Source organism: Pseudophryne corroboree (genome assembly GCF_028390025.1).
Source record: "Pseudophryne corroboree isolate aPseCor3 chromosome 3 unlocalized genomic scaffold, aPseCor3.hap2 SUPER_3_unloc_18, whole genome shotgun sequence".
In the NCBI taxonomy this organism is placed as follows: domain Eukaryota; kingdom Metazoa; phylum Chordata; class Amphibia; order Anura; family Myobatrachidae; genus Pseudophryne; species Pseudophryne corroboree.
This window is the reverse complement of record NW_026967506.1, coordinates 1,014,628-1,034,504: the sequence shown is the minus strand read 5'-3', so window position 1 is coordinate 1,034,504 and position 19,877 is coordinate 1,014,628. Positions and strand designations below refer to the sequence as shown.

The following is a 19,877-nucleotide window of genomic DNA, read 5'->3' as shown; positions in this document are numbered from 1 at the left end:
TTATTAACTGGACAAGGAACAAGGACAGGGGATATATAAACACACTATAGATCACTGGTAACACCTCAACCCGAGTACTGTATATAGGAAGAGGTATCAGTAGTTGCATGAGAATGATGGTGCGTCATTGAACGCAAGCTGCGCATTAGAGACGTAGCGCGTATCTTTGTACACATCCGAGCGGCTGCAGCATTAACACATTTTCTCAGTACCGCTGCACATGAAGTCATGATAGGATTTGCGTTCACCTCTAAATCAGAGCCCCACCCTATGACTGATCCCAGTAGATCCCCTGAGAGAGTGTAACAACCTTTATTGGAGACATACAGTTTGGAGTTCAGACGTCAGCTGACTGAGACAACACTGGGGGCAACTAAAGAACCTGTCATGGAACAAGTTCAACTGATAGTCCTGCAGAGATTAAGCACGCAGTATATGCGAGTAGTCCATGTGAAATGGTCTTTAGGTGCAGCCTTCCATGCACCGTCCCCGCTCTAGGTGCAGCCTTCCATGCACCGTCCCCGCTCTAGGTGCAGCCTTCCATGCCCCGTCCCCGCTCTAGGTGCAGCCTTCAATGCACCGTCCCCGCTCTAGGTGCAGCCTTCCATGACCCGATCCCCACTCTAGGTGCAGCCTTCAATGCCCCGTCCCCACTCTAGGTGCAGCCTTCCATGCACCGTCCCCGCTCTAGGTGCAGCCTTCCATGACCCGATCCCCACTCTAGGTGCAGCCTTCCATGCCCCGTCCACGCTCTAGGTGCAGCCTTCCATGCCCCGTCCACGCTCTAGGTGCAGCCTTCCATGCCCCGTCCCCGCTCTAGGTGCAGCCTTCCATGCCCCGTCCCCGCTCTAGGTGCAGCCTTCCATGCCCCGTCCCCGCTCTAGGTGCAGCCTTCCATGCCCCGTCCCCGCTCTAGGTGCAGCCTTCCATGCCCCGTCCCCGCTCTAGGTGCAGCCTTCCATGCCCCGTCCCCGCTCTAGGTGCAGCCTTCCATGCCCCGTCCCCACTCTAGGTGCAGCCTTCCATGCCCCGTCCCCACTCTAGGTGCAGCCTTCCATGCCCCGTCCCCACTCTAGGTGCAGCCTTCCATGCCCCCTCCCCTCTCTAGGTGCAGCCTTCCATGCCCCCTCCCCGCTCTAGGTGCAGCCTTCCATGCCCCCTCCCCGTTCTAGGTGCAGCCTTCCATGCCCCCTCCCCGTTCTAGGTGCAGCCTTCCATGCCCCCTCCCCGTTCTAGGTGCAGCCTTCCATGCCCCCTCCCCGTTCTAGGTGCAGCCTTCCATGCCCCCTCCCCGTTCTAGGTGCAGCCTTCCATGCCCCCTCCCCGCTCTAGGTGCAGCCTTCCATGCCCCGTCCCCGCTCTAGGTGCAGCCTTCCATGCCCCGTCCCCGCTCTAGGTGCAGCCTTCCATGCCCCGTCCCCGCTCTAGGTGCAGCCTTCCATGCCCCGTCCCCGCTCTAGGTGCAGCCTTCCATGCCCCGTCCCCGCTCTAGGTGCAGCCTTCCATGCCCCGATCCCCGCTCTAGGTGCAGCCTTCCATGCCCCGTCCCCGCTCTAGGTGCAGCCTTCCATGCACCGTCCCCGCTCTAGGTGCAGCCTTCCATGCACCGTCCCCGCTCTAGGTGCAGCCTTCCATGCACCGTCCCCGCTCTAGGTGCAGCCTTCCATGCACCGTCCCCGCTCTAGGTGCAGCCTTCCATGCACCGTCCCCGCTCTAGGTGCAGCCTTCCATGCACCGTCCCCGCTCTAGGTGCAGCCTTCCATGCACCGTCCCCGCTCTAGGTGCAGCCTTCCATGCACCGTCCCCGCTCTAGGTGCAGCCTTCCATGCACCGTCCCCGCTCTAGGTGCAGCCTTCCATGCACCGTCCCCGCTCTAGGTGCAGCCTTCCATGCACCGTCCCCGCTCTAGGTGCAGCCTTCCATGCACCGTCCCCGCTCTAGGTGCAGCCTTCCATGCACCGTCCCCGCTCTAGGTGCAGCCTTCCATGCACCGTCCCCGCTCTAGGTGCAGCCTTCCATGCACCGTCCCCGCTCTAGGTGCAGCCTTCCATGACCCGTCCCCGCTCTAGGTGCAGCCTTCCATGCCCCGTCCCCGCTCTAGGTGCAGCCTTCCATGACCCGATCCCCACTCTAGGTGCAGCCTTCCATGACCCGTCCCCACTCTAGGTGCAGCCTTCCATGACCCGATCCCCACTCTAGGTGCAGCCTTCCATGACCCGTCCCCACTCTAGGTGCAGCCTTGCATGACCCGTCCCCACTCTAGGTGCAGCCTTGCATGACCCGTCCCCACTCTAGGTGCAGCCTTCCATGCACCGTCCCCGCTCTAGGTATAGCCTTCCATGCCCCGTCCCCACTCTAGGTGCAGCCTTCCATGCACCGTCCCCGCTCTAGGTGCAGCCTTCCATGCCCCCTCCCCGCTCTAGGTGCAGCCTTCCATGCCCCCTCCCCGTTCTAGGTGCAGCCTTCCATGCCCCGTCCCCGCTCTAGGTGCAGCCTTCCATGCACCGTCCCCGCTCTAGGTGCAGCCTTCCATGCCCCGTCCCCACTCTAGGTGCAGCCTTCCATGCCCCGTCCCCGCTCTAGGTGCAGCCTTCCATGCCCCGTCCCCATTCTAGGTGCAGCCTTCCATGCCCCGTCCCCGCTCTAGGTGCAGCCTTCCATGCCCCGTCCCCGCTCTAGGTGCAGCCTTCCATGCACCGTCCCCACTCTAGGTGCAGCCTTCCATGCCCCGTCCCCACTCTAGGTGCAGCCTTCAATGCCCCGTCCCCACTCTAGGTGCAGCCTTCCATGACCCGATCCCCACTCTAGGTGCAGCCTTCCATGCCCCGTCCCCGATCTAGGTGCAGCCTTCAATTTACAGTTATAAAGCATCTGAGTTATCAACTATTGCACCCGAATCAGGTCCTAACTCTTCCTGAGGGTGTAATATAGAAACATAGAATGTGACGGCAGATAATAAGAATTTACTTACCGATAATTCTATTTCTCGTAGTCCGTAGTGGATGCTGGGAACTCCGTAAGGACCATGGGGAATAGCGGCTCCGCAGGAGACTGGGCACAAAAGTAAAGCTTTAGGACTACCTGGTGTGCACTGGCTCCTCCCCCTATGACCCTCCTCCAAGCCTCAGTTAGGATACTGTGCCCGGACGAGCGTACACAATAAGGAAGGATTTTGAATCCCGGGTAAGACTCATACCAGCCACACCAATCACACTGTACAACTTGTGATCTGAACCCAGTTAACAGCATGATAATAGAGAAGCCTCTAAAAAAAGATGGCTCACAACAATAACAACCCGATTTTTGTAACAATAACTATGTACAAGTATTGCAGACAATCCGCACTTGGGATGGGCGCCCAGCATCCACTACGGACTACGAGAAATAGAATTACCGGTGAGTAAAATCTTATTTTCTCTGACGTCCTAGTGGATGCTGGGAACTCTGTAAGGACCATGGGGATTATACCAAAGCTCCCAAACGGGCGGGAGAGTGCGGATGACTCTGCAGCACCGAATGAGCAAACTCAAGGTCCTCCTTAGCCAGAGTATCAAATTTGTAGAATTTTACAAACGTGTTTGCCCCTGACCAAGTAGCTGCTCGGCAAAGTTGTAAAGCCGAGACCCCTCAGGCAGCCGCCCAAGATGAGCCCACCTTCCTTGTGGAGTGGGCATTGACAGATTTAGGCTGTGGCAGGCCTGCCACAGAATGTGCAAGTTGAATTGCGCTACAAATCCAACGAGCAATCGTCTGCTTAGAAGCAGGAGCACCCAGTTTGTTGGGTGCATACAGGATAAATAGCGAGTCAGATTTTCTGACTCCAGCCGTCCTGGAAACATATATTTTCAGGGCCCTGACAACGTCTAGCAACTTGGAGTCCTCCAAGTCCCTAGTAGCCGCAGGCACCACAATAGGCTGGTTCAGGTGAAACGCTGACACCACCTTAGGGAGAAACTGGGGACGAGTCCGCAGTTCCGCCCTGTCCGAATGGAAAATCAGATAAGGGCTTTTGTGAGACAAAGCCGCCAATTCTGACACTCTCCTGGCCGAGGCCAGGGCCAGCAGCATGGTCACTTTCCATGTGAGATATTTCAAATCCACCGATTTGAGCGGTTCAAACCAATGGGATTTGAGGAATCCCAGAACTACATTGAGATCCCAAGGTGCCACTGGAGGCTGTATATGTAGTACTCCCTTAACAAAAGTCTGAACTTCAGGCAGTGAAGCCAGTTCTTTCTGGAAGAAAATCGACAGGGCCAAAATCTGAACCTTAATGGACCCTAATTTTAGGCCCATAGACAGTCCTGTTTGCAGGAAATGCAGGAATCGACCCAGTTGAAATTCCTCCGTGGGGGCCTTCCTGGCCTCGCACCACGCAACATATTTTCGCCAAATGGGTGTTTCCCAACGCGCCCTAACTTCTGGCGGGAAAGGGTATAATGCCAATAATTTATTAGAAATTAGCAATTTTTTATCGGGGGAAACCCTCGCATCATCACACACTTCATTTAATTCGTCTGATTCAGGAAAAACTACGGGTAGTTTTTTCACACCCCACATAATACCCTTTTTTGTGGTACTTGTAGTATCAGAAATATGCAAAGCCTCCTTCATTGCCGTGATCATGTAACGTGTGGCCCTACTGGAAAATACGTTTGTTTCTTCACCGTCGACACTGGAGTCAGTGTCCGTGTCTGTGTCGACCGACTGAGGTAACGGGCGCTTTAGAGCCCCTGACGGTGTTTGAGACGCCTGGACAGGCACTAACTGATTTGACGGCTGTCTCATGTCGTCAACAGTTTTCTGTAAAGTGCTGACGCCATCACGTAATTCCTTCCATAAGACCATCCAGTCAGGTGTCGACTCCCTAGGGGGTGACATCACTATTACCGGCAATTGCTCCGCCTCCAGACCATTTTCCTCCTCATACATGTCGACACAAACGTACCGACACACAACACACACACAGGGAATGCTCCGATAGAGAACAGGACCCCACTAGCCCTTTGGGGAGACAGAGGGAGAGTTTGCCAGCACACACCAGAGCGCTATATATATATATATATATATACACACAGGGATAACCTTATAGAAGTGTTTTTCCCTAATATAGCTGCTATATATGTTTATCTGCCAATTTAGTGCCCCCCATCTCTTGTTTTACCCTGTTTCTGTAGTGCAGGTCTGCAGGGGAGAGTCAGGGAGACGTCCTTCCAGCGGAGCTGTGTGGAAAAATGGCGCTTGTGTGCTGAGGAGATAGGCTCCGCCCCTTCACGGCTGCCTTTTCTCCCGCTTTTTCTAGGAAAACTGGCAGGGGTTAAATACATCCATATAGCCCAGGAGCTATATGTGATGTATTTTTTGCCATTTTTAGCGTTTTCATTGCGTCTCAGGGCGCCCCCCCCAGCTCCCTGCACCCTCAGTGACCGGAGTGTGAAGTGTGCTGAGAGCAATGGCGCACAGCTGCAGTGCTGTGCGCTACCTTGGTGAAGACAGGACGTCTTCTGCCGCCGATTTTTCCGGACCTCTTCGCTCTTCTGGCTCTGTAAGGGGGCCGGCGGCGCGGCTCCGGGACCCATCCATGGCTGGGCCTGTGATTGTCCCTCTGGAGCTAATGTCCAGTAGCCAAGAAGCCCAATCCACTCTGCACGCAGGTGAGTTCTCTTCTTCTCCCCTTAGTCCCTCGATGCAGTGAGCCTGTTGCCAGCAGGTCTCACTGAAAATAACAAACCTAATCTAAAACTTTCACCAAGAAGCTCAGGAGAGCCCCTAGTGTGCACCCTTCTCGTTCGGGCACAAAAATCTAACTGAGGCTTGGAGGAGGGTCATAGGGGGAGGAGCCAGTGCACACCAGCTAGTCATAAGCTTTTACTTTTGTGCCCAGTCTCCTGCGGAGCCGCTAATCCCCATGGTCCTTACTGAAGTCCCAGCATCCACTAGGACGTCAGAGAAATATAATAGTACAGGGAGATATATATAATAGTATAGCAGTACAGGGAGATATATATAATAGTACAGGGAGATATATATAATAGTATAGCAGTACAGGGAGATATATAGAATAGTACAGGGAGATATATATAATAGTATAGCAGTACAGGGTGATATATATAATAGTACAGGGAGATATATAGAATAGTATAGCAGTACAGGGTGATATATATAATAGTACAGGGAGATATATAGAATAGTATAGCAGTACAGGGAGATATATATAATAGTATAGCAGTACAGGGTGATATATATAATAGTACAGGGAGATATATATATCACCCTGTACTGCTATACTATTATATATATCTCCCTGTACTATTATATATATCACCCTGTACTGCTATACTATTATATATAAAATAGTACAGGGAGATATATATAATAGTATAGCAGTACAGGGTGATATATATATCTCCCTGTACTATTATATATATCTCCCTGTACTGCTATACTATTATATATATCACCCTGTACTGCTATACTATTATATATAATAGTACAGGGAGATATATATAATAGTATAGCAGTACAGGGTGATATATATAATAGTACAGGGAGATATATATAATAGTATAGCAGTACAGGGTGATATATATATCTCCCTGTACTATTATATATATATCACCCTGTACTGCTATACTATTATATATATCTCCCTGTACTATTATATATATCTCCCTGTACTGCTATACTATTATATATATCTCCCTGTACTATTATGTATATCACCCTGTACTGCTATACTATTATATATATCTCCCTGTACTATTATATATAATAGTATAGCAGTACAGGGTGATATATATTAGTACAGGGAGATATATATAATAGTATAGCAGTACAGGGTGATATATATAATAGTACAGGGAGATAATAAGATTTTACTTACCGATAAATCTATTTCTCGTAGTCCGTAGTGGATGCTGGGACTCCGTAAGGACCATGGGGAATAGCGGCTCCGCAGGAGACAGGGCACAAGAATAAAAGCTTTAGGATCAGGTGGTGTGCACTGGCTCCTCCCCCTATGACCCTCCTCCAAGCCTCAGTTAGGACACTGTGCCCGGACGAGCGTACATAATAAGGAAGGATATTGAATCCCGGGTAAGACTCATACCAGCCACACCAATCACACCGTACAACTCTTGATCTGAACCGAAGTTAACAGTATGATAAACGAAAGGAGCCTCTGAAAAGATGGCTCACAACAATAATAACCCGATTTTTGTAACTATAACTATGTACAAGTATTGCAGACAATCCGCACTTGGGATGGGCGCCCAGCATCCACTACGGACTACGAGAAATAGATTTATCGGTAAGTAAAATCTTATTTTCTCTGACGTCCTAGTGGATGCTGGGAACTCCGTAAGGACCATGGGGATTATACCAAAGCTCCCAAACGGGCGGGAGAGTGCGGATGACTCTGCAGCACCGAATGAGAGAACTCCAGGTCCTCCTCAGCCAGGGTATCAAATTTGTAGAATTTAGCAAACGTGTTTGCCCCTGACCAAGTAGCTGCTCGGCAAAGTTGTAATGCCGAGACCCCTCGGGCAGCCGCCCAAGATGATCCCACCTTCCTTGTGGAGTGGGCATTTACAGATTTTGGCTGTGGCAGGCCTGCCACAGAATGTGCAAGCTGAATTGTACTACAAATCCAACGAGCAATCGTCTGCTTAGAAGCAGGAGCACCCAGCTTGTTCGGTGCATACAGGATAAACAGCGAGTCAGATTTCCTGACTCCAGCCGTCCTGGAAACATATATTTTCAGGGCCCTGACTATGTCCAACAACTTGGAGTCCTCCAAGTCCCTAGTAGCCGCAGGCACCACAATGGGTTGGTTCATGTGAAACGCAGAAACCACCTTAGGGAGAAATTGAGGACGAGTCCTCAATTCCGCCCTGTCCGAATGGAAAATCAGGTAAGGGCTTTTATACGATAAAGCCGCCAATTCTGACACGCGCCTGGCCGAAGCCAGGGCCAACAGCATGACCACTTTCCATGTGAGATATTTTAAGTCCACAGTGGTAAGTGGTTCAAACCAATGTGACTTTAGAAAACTCAACACAACATTGAGATCCCAAGGTGCCATTGGAGGCACAAAAGGAGGCTGTATATGCAGTACCCCTTTTACAAATGTCTGAACTTCAGGAACTGAAGCCAGTTCTTTCTGGAAGAAAATCGACAGGGCCGAAATTTGAACCTTAATGGATCCTAATTTTAGGCCCATAGACAGTCCTGTTTGCAGGAAATGAAGGAAACGACCAAGTTGAAATTCCTCTGTAGGGGCCTTCTTGGCCTCACACCACGCAACATATTTACGCCAAATGCGGTGATAATGTTTTGCGGTTACGTCCTTCCTGGCTTTGACCAGGGTAGGGATGACTTCTTCTGAATGCCTTTTTCCTTCAGGATCCGGCGTTCAACCGCCATGCCGTCAAATGCAGCCGCGGTAAGTCTTGGAACAGACAAGGCCCCTGCTGTAGCAGGTCCTTTCTTAGAGGTAGAGGCCACGGTTCGTCCGTGAGCATCTCTTGAAGTTCCGGGTACCAAGTCCTTCTTGGCCAATCCGGAACCACGAGTATAGTTCTTACTCCTCTCCTTCTTATGATTCTCAGTACTTTTGGTATGAGAGGCAGAGGAGGGAACACATACACTGACTGGTACACCCACGGCGTTACCAGAGCGTCCACCGCTATTGCCTGAGGGTCCCTTGACCTGGCGCAATATCTGTCCAGTTTTTTGTTTAGACGGGACGCCATCATGTCCACCTTTGGTTTTTCCCAACGGTTTACAATCAGGTGGAAGACTTCTGGGTGAAGTCCCCACTCTCCCGGGTGAAGGTCATGTCTGCTGAGGAAGTCTGCTTCCCAGTTGTCCACTCCCGGAATGAACACTGCTGACAGTGCTATCACATGATTTTCCGCCCAGCGAAGAATCCTTGCAGCTTCTGCCATTGCCCTCCTGCTTCTCGTGCCGCCCTGTCTGTTTACGTGGGCGACTGACGTGATGTTGTCCGATTGGATCAACACCGCCTGACCCTGAAGCAGAGGTTTTGCTTGACTTCGGGCATTGTAAATGGCCCTTAGTTCCAGAATGTTTATATGAAGACACGTTTCCATGCTTGACCACAAGCCCTGGAAATTCCTTCCCTGTGTGACTGCTCCCCAGCCTCTCAGGCTGGCATCCGTGGTCACCAGGATCCAATCCTGAATGCCAAATCTGCGGCCCTCTAGTAGATGAGCACTCTGCAGCCACCACAGAAGAGACACCCTTGTCCTTGGCGACAGGGTTATCCGCTGATGCATCTGAAGATGCGATCCGGACCATTTGTCCAGTAGATCCCACTGAAATGTTCTTGCATGGAATCTTCCGAATGGAATCGCTTCGTAAGAAGCCACCATTTTTCCCAGGACCCTCGTGCACTGATGCACTGACACCTGGCCTGGTTTTAGGAGGTTCCTGACTAGCTCGGATAACTCCCTGGCCTTCTCCTCCGGGAGAAACACCTTCTTCTGGACTGTGTCCAGAATTATTCCTAGGAACAGTAGACGTGTCGTTGGAATCAGCTGCGATTTTGGAATATTTAAAATCCACCCGTGCTGACGTAACACTACCTGAGATAGTGCCACTCCGACTTCTAACTGTTCCCTGGACCTTGCCCTTATCAGGAGATCGTCCAAGTAAGGGATAATTAAGATGCCTTTTCTTCGCAGAAGAATCATCATTTCGGCCATTACCTTGGTAAAGACCCGAGGTGCCGTGGACAATCCAAACGGCAGCGTCTGAAACTGATAATGACAGTTTTGTACTACAAACCTGAGGTACCCTTGGTGAGAAGGGTAGATTGGGACGTGGAGATAAGCATCTTTGATGTCCAGAGACACCATATAGTCCCCTTCTTCCAGGTTCGCTATCACCGCTCTGAGTGACTCCATCTTGAATTTGAACCTTTTTATGTAAGTGTTCAAGGATTTCAGATTTAAAATTGGTCTCACCGAGCCGTCCGGCTTCGGTACCACAAACAGCGTGGAATAATACCCCTTTCCCTGTTGTAGGAGGGGTACCTTGATTATCACCTGCTGAGAATACAGCTTGTGAATAGCTTCCAAAACCGCCTCCCTGTCGGAGGGAGACGTCGGTAAAGCAGACTTCAGGAACCGGCGAGGGGGAGACGTCTCGAATTCCAATTTGTACCCCTGAGATACTACCTGCAGGATCCAGGGGTCCACTTGCGAGTGAGCCCACTGCGTGCTGAAACTCTTGAGACGACCCCCCACCGCACCTGAGTCCGCTTGTAAGGCCCCAGCGTCATGCGGGGGAGGGCTTCTGCTCCTGGGAAGAGGCTGCCTGCTGCAGTCTTTTTCCTCTTCCTCTGCCCCGGGGCAGATATGAGTGGCCTTTTGCCCGCTTGCCCTTATGGGGACGAAAGGACTGAGGCTGAAAAGACGGAGTCTTTTTCTGCTGAGAGGTGACCTGGGGTAAAAAGGTGGATTTCCCAGCCGTTGCCGTGGCCACCAGGTCCGATAGACCGACCCCAAATAACTCCTCCCCTCTATACGGCAATACTTCCATGTGTCGTTTGGAATCCGCATCCCCTGACCACTGTCGCGTCCATAAACGCTCTTCTGGCAGATATGGACAGCGCACTTACTCTTGATGCCAGAGTGCAAATATCCCTCTGTGCATCACGCATATATAGAAATGCATCCTTTAAATGCTCTATAGTCAATAAAATACTGTCCCTATCCAGGGTATCAATATTTTCAGTCAGGGAATCCGACCAAGCGACTCCAGCGCTGCACATCCAGGCTGAGGCGATCGCTGGTCGCAGTATAACACCGGTATGTGTGTATATACCTTTTAGGATATTTTCCAGCCTTCTATCAGCTGGTTCTTTGAGGGTGGCCGTATCTGGAGACGGTAACGCCACTTGTTTTGATAAGCGTGTGAGCGCCTTATCTACCCTAGGGGGTGTTTCCCAACGTGCCCTAACCTCTGGCGGGAAAGGGTATAATGCCAATAATTTATTAGAAATTAGCTGTTTTTTATCGGGGGAAACCCACGCTTTATCACACACCTCATTTATTTCCTCTGACTCAGGAAAAACTACAGGTAGTTTTTTCACACCCCACATAATACCCTTCTTTGTGGTACTTGTAGTGTCAGAAAGGTTCAATGCCTCCTTCATTGCCGTGATCATGTAACGTGTGGCCCTACTGGACATTACGTTTGTCTCGTCACCGTCGACACTAGACTCAGTATCTGTGTCTGGGTCTGTGTCGACCATCTGAGGTAACGGGCGTTTTAGAGCCCCTGACGGTGTCTGAGACGCCTGGACAGGCACTAATTGATTTGCCGGCTGTCTCATGTCGTCAACAGTTTTTTGCAAAGTGCTGACATTGTCACTTAATTGTTTAAATACAATAATCCAGTCAGGTGTCGACTCCCTAGGGGGTGACATCACTAACACAGGCAACTGCTCCGCCTCATTTTCCTCCTCATACATGTCGACACACGCGTACCGACACACAGCACACACACCGGGAATGCTCTGATAGAGGACAGGACCCCACTTAGCCCTTTGGAGAGACAGAGGGAGAGTCTGCCAGCACACACCAGAGCGCTATATATATATACAGGGATAACCTTATATAAGTGTTTTTCCCTTATAGCTGCTGTTTATATTATTATTAGCTGCCAATAGTGCCCCCCTTCTCTTTTTTACCCTGATTCTGTAGCATGTCTGCAGGGGAGAGTCAGGGAGCCGTCCTTCCAGCGGAGCTGTGAGGGAAAATGGCGCTTGTGTGCTGAGGAGATAGGCTCCGCCCCTTCACGACGTCCTTATCTCCCGCTCTTTTGTGTAAAAATGGCAGGGGTTAAATACATCCATATAGCCCAGGAGCTATATGTGATGTATTCTTTTGCCACCTAAGGTAATATCTCTTATATTGCGTCTCAGGGCACCCCCCCCCAGCGCCCTGCACCCTCAGTGACCGGAGTGTGAAGTGTGCTGAGAGCAATGGCGCACAGCTGCGGTGCTGTGCGCTACCTTAGTCTGAAGACAGGATCGTCTTCTGCCGCCGATTTTCCGGACCTCTTCTGCACTTCTGGCTCTGTACGGGGGAAGGCGGCGCGGCTCCGGGACCCATCCATGGCTGAACCTGTGATCGTCCCTCTGGAGCTAATGTCCAGTAGCCTAAGAAGCCCAATCCACTCTGCAGTCAGGTGAGTTCGCTTCTTCTCCCCTTAGTCCCTCGATGCAGTGAGCCTGTTGCCAGCAGGACTCACTGAAAATAAAAAACCTATTTAAAACTTTTACTCTAAGCAGCTCAGGAGAGCCCCTAGTGTGCACCCTTCTCATTCGGGCACAAAAATCTAACTGAGGCTTGGAGGAGGGTCATAGGGGGAGGAGCCAGTGCACACCACCTGATCCTAAAGCTTTTACTTTGTGCCCTGTCTCCTGCGGAGCCGCTATTCCCCATGGTCCTTACGGAGTCCCAGCATCCACAAGGACGTCAGAGAAATATATAATAGTATAGCAGTACAGGGAGATATATATAATAGTATAGCAGTACAGGGAGATATATATAATAGTACAGGGAGATATATATAATAGTATAGCAGTACAGGGAGATATATATAATAGTACAGGGAGATATATATAATAGTATAGCAGTACAGGGAGATATATATAATAGTATAGCAGTACAGGGAGATATATATAATAGTACAGGGAGATATATATAATAGTACAGGGTGATATATATAATAGTATAGCAGTACAGGGAGATATATATAATAGTATAACAGTACAGGGTGATATATATATAATAGTACAGGGAGATATATATAATAGTACAGGGAGATATATATAATAGTACAGGGTGATATATATATAATAGTATAGCAGTACAGGGAGATATATATAATAGTACAGGGAGATATATATAATAGTACAGGGTGATATATATAATAGTATAGCAGTACAGGGAGATATATATAATAGTACAGGGAGATATATATATAATAGTACAGGGTGATATATATATCTCCCTGTACTGCTATACTATTATATATAATAGTACAGGGAGATATATATAATAGTATAGCAGTACAGGGAGATATATATATAATAGTACAGGGAGATATATATAATAGTACAGGGAGATATATATAATAGTACAGGGAGATATATATATCTCCCTGTACTATTATATATATCTCCCTGTACTATTATATATATATCTCCCTGTACTGCTATACTATTATATATATCTCCCTGTACTATTATATATATATCTCCCTGTACTGCTATACTATTATATATATCTCCCTGTACTATTATATATATCTCCCTGTACTGCTATACTATTATATATATCTCTCTGTACTGCTATACTATTATATATATCTCCCTGTACTATTATATATATCTCCCTGTACTATTATATATATCTCCCTGTACTGCTATACTATTATATATAATAGTATAGCAGTACAGAGAGATATATATAATAGTATAGCAGTACAGGGAGATATATAGAATAGTACAGGGAGATATATATAATAGTACAGGGAGATATATATAATAGTATAGCAGTACAGGGAGATATATATATATATAATAGTACAGGGAGATATATATAATAGTATAGCAGTACAGGGAGATATATATATAATAGTACAGGGAGATATATATAATAGTACAGGGAGATATATATAATAGTACAGGGAGATATATATAATAGTATAGCAGTACAGGGAGATATATATAATAGTATAGCAGTACAGGGAGATATATATAATAGTACAGGGAGATATATATAATAGTACAGGGAGATATATATAATAGTATAGCAGTACAGGGAGATATATATAATAGTACAGGGAGATATATATAATAGTATAGCAGTACAGGGAGATATATATATATATAATAGTACAGGGAGATATATATAATAGTATAGCAGTACAGGGAGATATATATATAATAGTACAGGGAGATATATATAATAGTACAGGGAGATATATATATCTCCCTGTACTATTATATATATCTCCCTGTACTATTATATATATATCTCCCTGTACTGCTATACTATTATATATATCTCCCTGTACTATTATATATATATCTCCCTGTACTGCTATACTATTATATATATCTCCCTGTACTATTATATATATCTCCCTGTACTATTATATATATCTCCCTGTACTGCTATACTATTATATATATCTCTCTGTACTGCTATACTATTATATATAATAGTATAGCAGTACAGGGAGATATATATAATAGTACAGGGAGATATATATAATAGTACAGGGAGATATATATAATAGTATAGCAGTACAGGGTGATATATATAATAGTACAGGGAGATATATATAATAGTACAGGGTGATATATATATCACCCTGTACTGCTATACTATTATATATATCTCCCTGTACTATTATATATAATAGTACAGGGAGATATATATAATAGTACAGGGAGATATATATATCTCCCTGTACTGCTATACTATTATATATAATAGTATAGCAGTACAGAGAGATATATATAATAGTATAGCAGTACAGGGAGATATATATAATAGTACAGGGTGATATATATATCTCCCTGTACTGCTATACTATTATATATATCACCCTGTACTATTATATATATCTCCCTGTACTGCTATACTATTATATATAATCACCCTGTACTATTATATATATCTCCCTGTACTGCTATACTATTATATATATCTCCCTGTACTGCTATACTATTATATATATCTCCCTGTACTATTATATATATCTCCCTGTACTGCTATACTATTATATATATCTCCCTGTACTATTATATATATCTCCCTGTACTATTATATATATCTCCCTGTACTGCTATACTATTATATATATCTCCCTGTACTGCTATACTATTATATATATCTCCCTGTACTATTATATATATCTCCCTGTACTGCTATACTATTATATATATCTCCCTGTACTATTATATATATCTCCCTGTACTGCTATACTATTATATATATCACCCTGTACTATTATATATAATAGTATAGCAGTACAGGGAGATATATATAATAGTACAGGGAGATATATATAATAGTATAGCAGTACAGGGTGATATATATAATAGTACAGGGAGATATATATATATAATAGTACAGGGTGATATATATAATAGTATAGCAGTACAGGGAGATATATATAATAGTACAGGGTGATATATATAATAGTATAGCAGTACAGGGAGATATATATAATAGTACAGGGAGATATATATATAATAGTATAGCAGTACAGGGAGATATATATATAATAGTATAGCAGTACAGGGAGATATATATATAATAGTATAGCAGTACAGGGAGATATATATATAATAGTATAGCAGTACAGGGAGATATATATATAATAGTATAGCAGTACAGGGAGATATATATAATAGTATAGCAGTACAGGGAGATATATATAATAGTACAGGGAGATATATATAATAGTATAGCAGTACAGGGAGATATATATATATATAATAGTACAGGGAGATATATATAATAGTACAGGGAGATATATATAATAGTATAGCAGTACAGTGAGATATATATAATAGTACAGGGTGATATATATAATAGTATAGCAGTACAGGGAGATATATATAATAGTATAGCAGTACAGGGAGATATATATATAATAGTATAGCAGCACAGGGAGATATATATATAATAGTATAGCAGCACAGGGAGATATATATAATAGTATAGCAGTACAGGGAGATAATAAGATTTTACTTACCGATAAATCTATTTCTCGTAGTCCGTAGTGGATGCTGGGGACTCCGTCAGGACCATGGGGAATAGCGGCTCCGCAGGAGACAGGGCACAAAAGTAAAAGCTTTAGGATCAGGTGGTGTGCACTGGCTCCTCCCCCTATGACCCTCCTCCAAGCCTCAGTTAGGTACTGTGCCCGGACGAGCGTACACAATAAGGAAGGATTTTGAATCCCGGGTAAGACTCATACCAGCCACACCAATCACACCGTACAACTTGTGATCTGAACCCAGTTAACAGCATGATAACAGCGGAGCCTCTGAAAAGATGGCTCACAACAATAATAACCCGATTTTTGTAACAATAACTATGTACAAGTATTGCAGACAATCCACACTTGGGATGGGCGCCCAGCATCCACTACGGACTACGAGAAATAGAATTATCGGTAAGTAAATTCTTATTTTCTCTGACGTCCTAAGTGGATGCTGGGACTCCGTCAGGACCATGGGGATTATACCAAAGCTCCCAAACGGGCGGGAGAGTGCGGATGACTCTGCAGCACCGAATGAGAGAACTCCAGGTCCTCCTCAGCCAGGGTATCAAATTTGTAGAATTTTACAAACGTGTTCTCCCCTGACCACGTAGCTGCTCGGCAAAGTTTTAAAGCCGAGACCCCCTCGGGCATCCGCCCAAGATGAGCCCACCTTCCTTGTGGAATGGGCATTTACAAATTTTGGCTGTGGCAGGCCTGCCACGGAATGTGCAAGCTGAATTGTACTACAAATCCAACGAGCAATAGTCTGCTTAGAAGCAGGAGCACCCAGCTTTTTGGGTGCATACAATATAAACAGCAAGTCAGACTTTCTGACTCCAGCCGTCCTGGATATATATATATATATATATATATATATATATATATATATATATATGTATATATGTATGTATGTATGTATGTATATATATATATATGTATATATGTATGTATGTATGTGTATGTGTATGTGTATATATTATAATATATATATATATATATATATTATAATATATATATATATATATATATATATATATATATATCTTTTTAGGGCCCCGACAACGTCTAGCAACTTGGAGTCCTCCAAGTCCCTAGTAGCCGCAGGCACCACAATATGTTGTTTCAGGTGAAACGCTGACACCACCTTAGGAAGAAACTGGGGACGAGTCCGCAGTTCTGCCCTGTCCGAATGGAAAATCAAATATGGGCTTTTTTAAGACAAAGCCACCAATTCTGACAATCGCCTGGCCGAGGCCAGGGCCACATCATGGTCACTTTCCATGTGAGATATTTCAAATTCACAGATTTGAGCGGTTCAAACCAATATGATTTGAGGAATCCCAACACTACGTTGAGATCCCACGGTGCCACTGGAGGCACACAAGGGGCTGTATATGCAATACTCCCTTGACAAACGTCTGGACTTCAGGAACTGAAGCCAATTTTTTCTGGAAGAAAATCTACAGGGCCGAAACTTGAACCTTAATGGACCCCAATTTGAGGCTCATAGACACTCCTGTTTGCAGGAAGTGCAGAAATCGACCTAGTTGAAATTTTTTCGTGGGGCCTTCCTGGCCTCACACCACGCAACATATTTTTACCACATGTGGTGATAACGTTGTGCGGTCACCTCCTTCCTGGCTTTGACCAGGGTAGGTATGACCTCTTCCGGAATGCCTTTTCCCTTAGGATCCGTCGTTCAACCGCCATGCCGTCAAACGCAGTCGCGGTAAGTCTTGGAACAGACAAGGTCCCTGCTGGAGCAGGTCCTTTCTTAGAGGCAGATGCCACGGTTCCTCTTGGAACAGACATGGTTCTTGCTGAAAGCAAATCCCATCTTAGCTCCCGAGGCCATTAGTCCTCTGTGAGCATCTCTTGAAGTTCCGGGTACCAAGTCCCTCTTGGCCAATCCGGAGCCACGAGTATAGTTCTTACTCCTCTACGTCTTATAATTCTCAATACCTTGGTTATGAGAAGCAGAGGAGGGAACACATACACCGACTGTTACACCCACGGTGTTACCAGGACGTCCACAGCTATCGCCTGAAGGTCTCGTGACCTGGCGCAATACCTGTCCCGTTTTTTGTTCGGGCGGGACGCCATCATGTCCACCTTTGGTCTTTCCCAACGGTTCACAATCATGCGGAAAACTTCCCGATGAAGTTCCCACTCTCCCGGGTGGAGGTCGTGCCTGCTGAGGCAATCTGCTTCCCAGTTTCCATTCCCGGAATGAAACCCTGCTGACAGTGCTATCACATGATTTTCCGCCCAGCGAAAAGTCCTTGCAGTTTTTGCCATTGCCCTCCTGCTTCTTGTGCCGCCCTGTCTATTTACGTGGGCGACTGCCGTGATGTTTTTCCCACTGGATCAATACCGGCTGACCTTGAAGCAGAGGTCTTGCTAAGCTTAGAGTATTATAAATTTACCCTTAGCTCCAGTATATTTATGTGGAGAAAAGTCTCCAGACTTGATCACACTCCCTGGAAATTTTTTTCCTTGTGTGACTGCTCCCCAGCCTCTCGGGCTGGCCTCCGTGGTCACCAACATCCAAAACTGAATGCCGAATCTGCGGCCCTCTAGAAGTACTTACTTACTTACCGATAATTCTATTTCTCGGAGTCCGTAGTGGATGCTGGGGTTCCTGAAAGGACCATGGGGATAGCGGCTCCGCAGGAGACAGGGCACAAAAGTAAAGCTTTTACAGGTCAGGTGGTGTGTACTGGCTCCTCCCCCTATGACCCTCCTCCAGACTCCAGTTAGGTACTGTGCCCGGACGAGCGTACACAATAAGGGAGGATTTTGAATCCCGGGTAAGACTCATACCAGCCACACCAATCACACCGTACAACTTGTGATCTAAACCCAGTTAACAGTATGATAACAGAGGAGCCTCTGAAAGATGGCTTCCTAAACAATAACCCGAATTAGTTAACAATAACTATGTACAAGTATTGCAGATAATCCGCACTTGGGATGGGCGCCCAGCATCCACTACGGACTCCGAGAAATAGAATTATCGGTAAGTAAATTCTTATTTTCTCTATCGTCCTAAGTGGATGCTGGGGTTCCTGAAAGGACCATGGGGATTATACCAAAGCTCCCAAACGGGCGGGAGAGTGCGGATGACTCTGCAGCACCGAATGAGAGAACTCCAGGTCCTCCTTTGCCAGGGTATCAAATTTGTAAAAATGTACAAACGTGTTCTCCCCTGACCACGTAGCTGCTCGGCAGAGTTGTAATGCCGAGACCCCTCGGGCAGCCGCCCAAGATGAGCCCACCTTCCTTGCGGAATGGGCCTTAACAGATTTAGGCTGTGGCAGGCCTGCCACAGAATGTACAAGTTGAATTTTGTTACAAAACCAACGAGCAATCGACTGCTTAGAAGCAGGTGCACCCAACTTGTTGGGTGCATACAGTATAAACAGCGAGTCAGATTTTCTGACTCCAGCCGTCCTTTAAATGTATATTTTTAAGGCTCTGACAACGTCCAACAACTTGGAGTCCTTCAAGTCGTCTGTAGCCGCAGGCACTACAATAGGCTGGTTCAGGTGAAACGCTGATACCACCTTAGGGAGAAAATGCGGACGCGTCCGCAGCTCTGCCCTATGTCGAATGGAAAATTAAATAAGGGCTTTTATAAAACAAAGCCGCCAGTTCAGATACTCTCCCGGCCGAAGCCAGGGCCAGTAACATAGTCACTTTCCATGTGAGATATTTCAAATCCACATTCTTTAGTGGTTCAAACCAATTGGATTTGAGGAAATCTAAAACTACATTTAGATCCCACGGTGCCACCTTAGGCACCACAGGAGGCTGTATATGCAGTACTCCTTTGATAAAAATCTGGACCTCAGGGACTGAGGCCAATTCTTTGTGGAAGAATATTGATAGGGCCGAAATTTGAACCTTAATAGATCCCAATTTGAGACCCATAGACAATCCTGATTGCAGGAAATGTAGGAAAACGACCCAGTTGAAATTCCTCCATCGGAGCACTCCGCTGCTCGCACCACGCAACATATTTTCGCCAAATACGGCGATAATGCTTCGCGGTGACT

The 19,877-nt window shown here is 46.5% G+C and overlaps 1 protein-coding gene across 1 annotated transcript in view; it reads right to left on the bottom strand.

Annotated features, from left to right (window-relative positions):
- LOC134983551 (zinc finger protein 345-like) overlaps positions 1–19,877 on the bottom strand; it is an 81,072-nt gene that overhangs the window by 13,918 nt on the left and 47,277 nt on the right. The gene's annotated exons all lie outside the window — the stretch shown is intronic.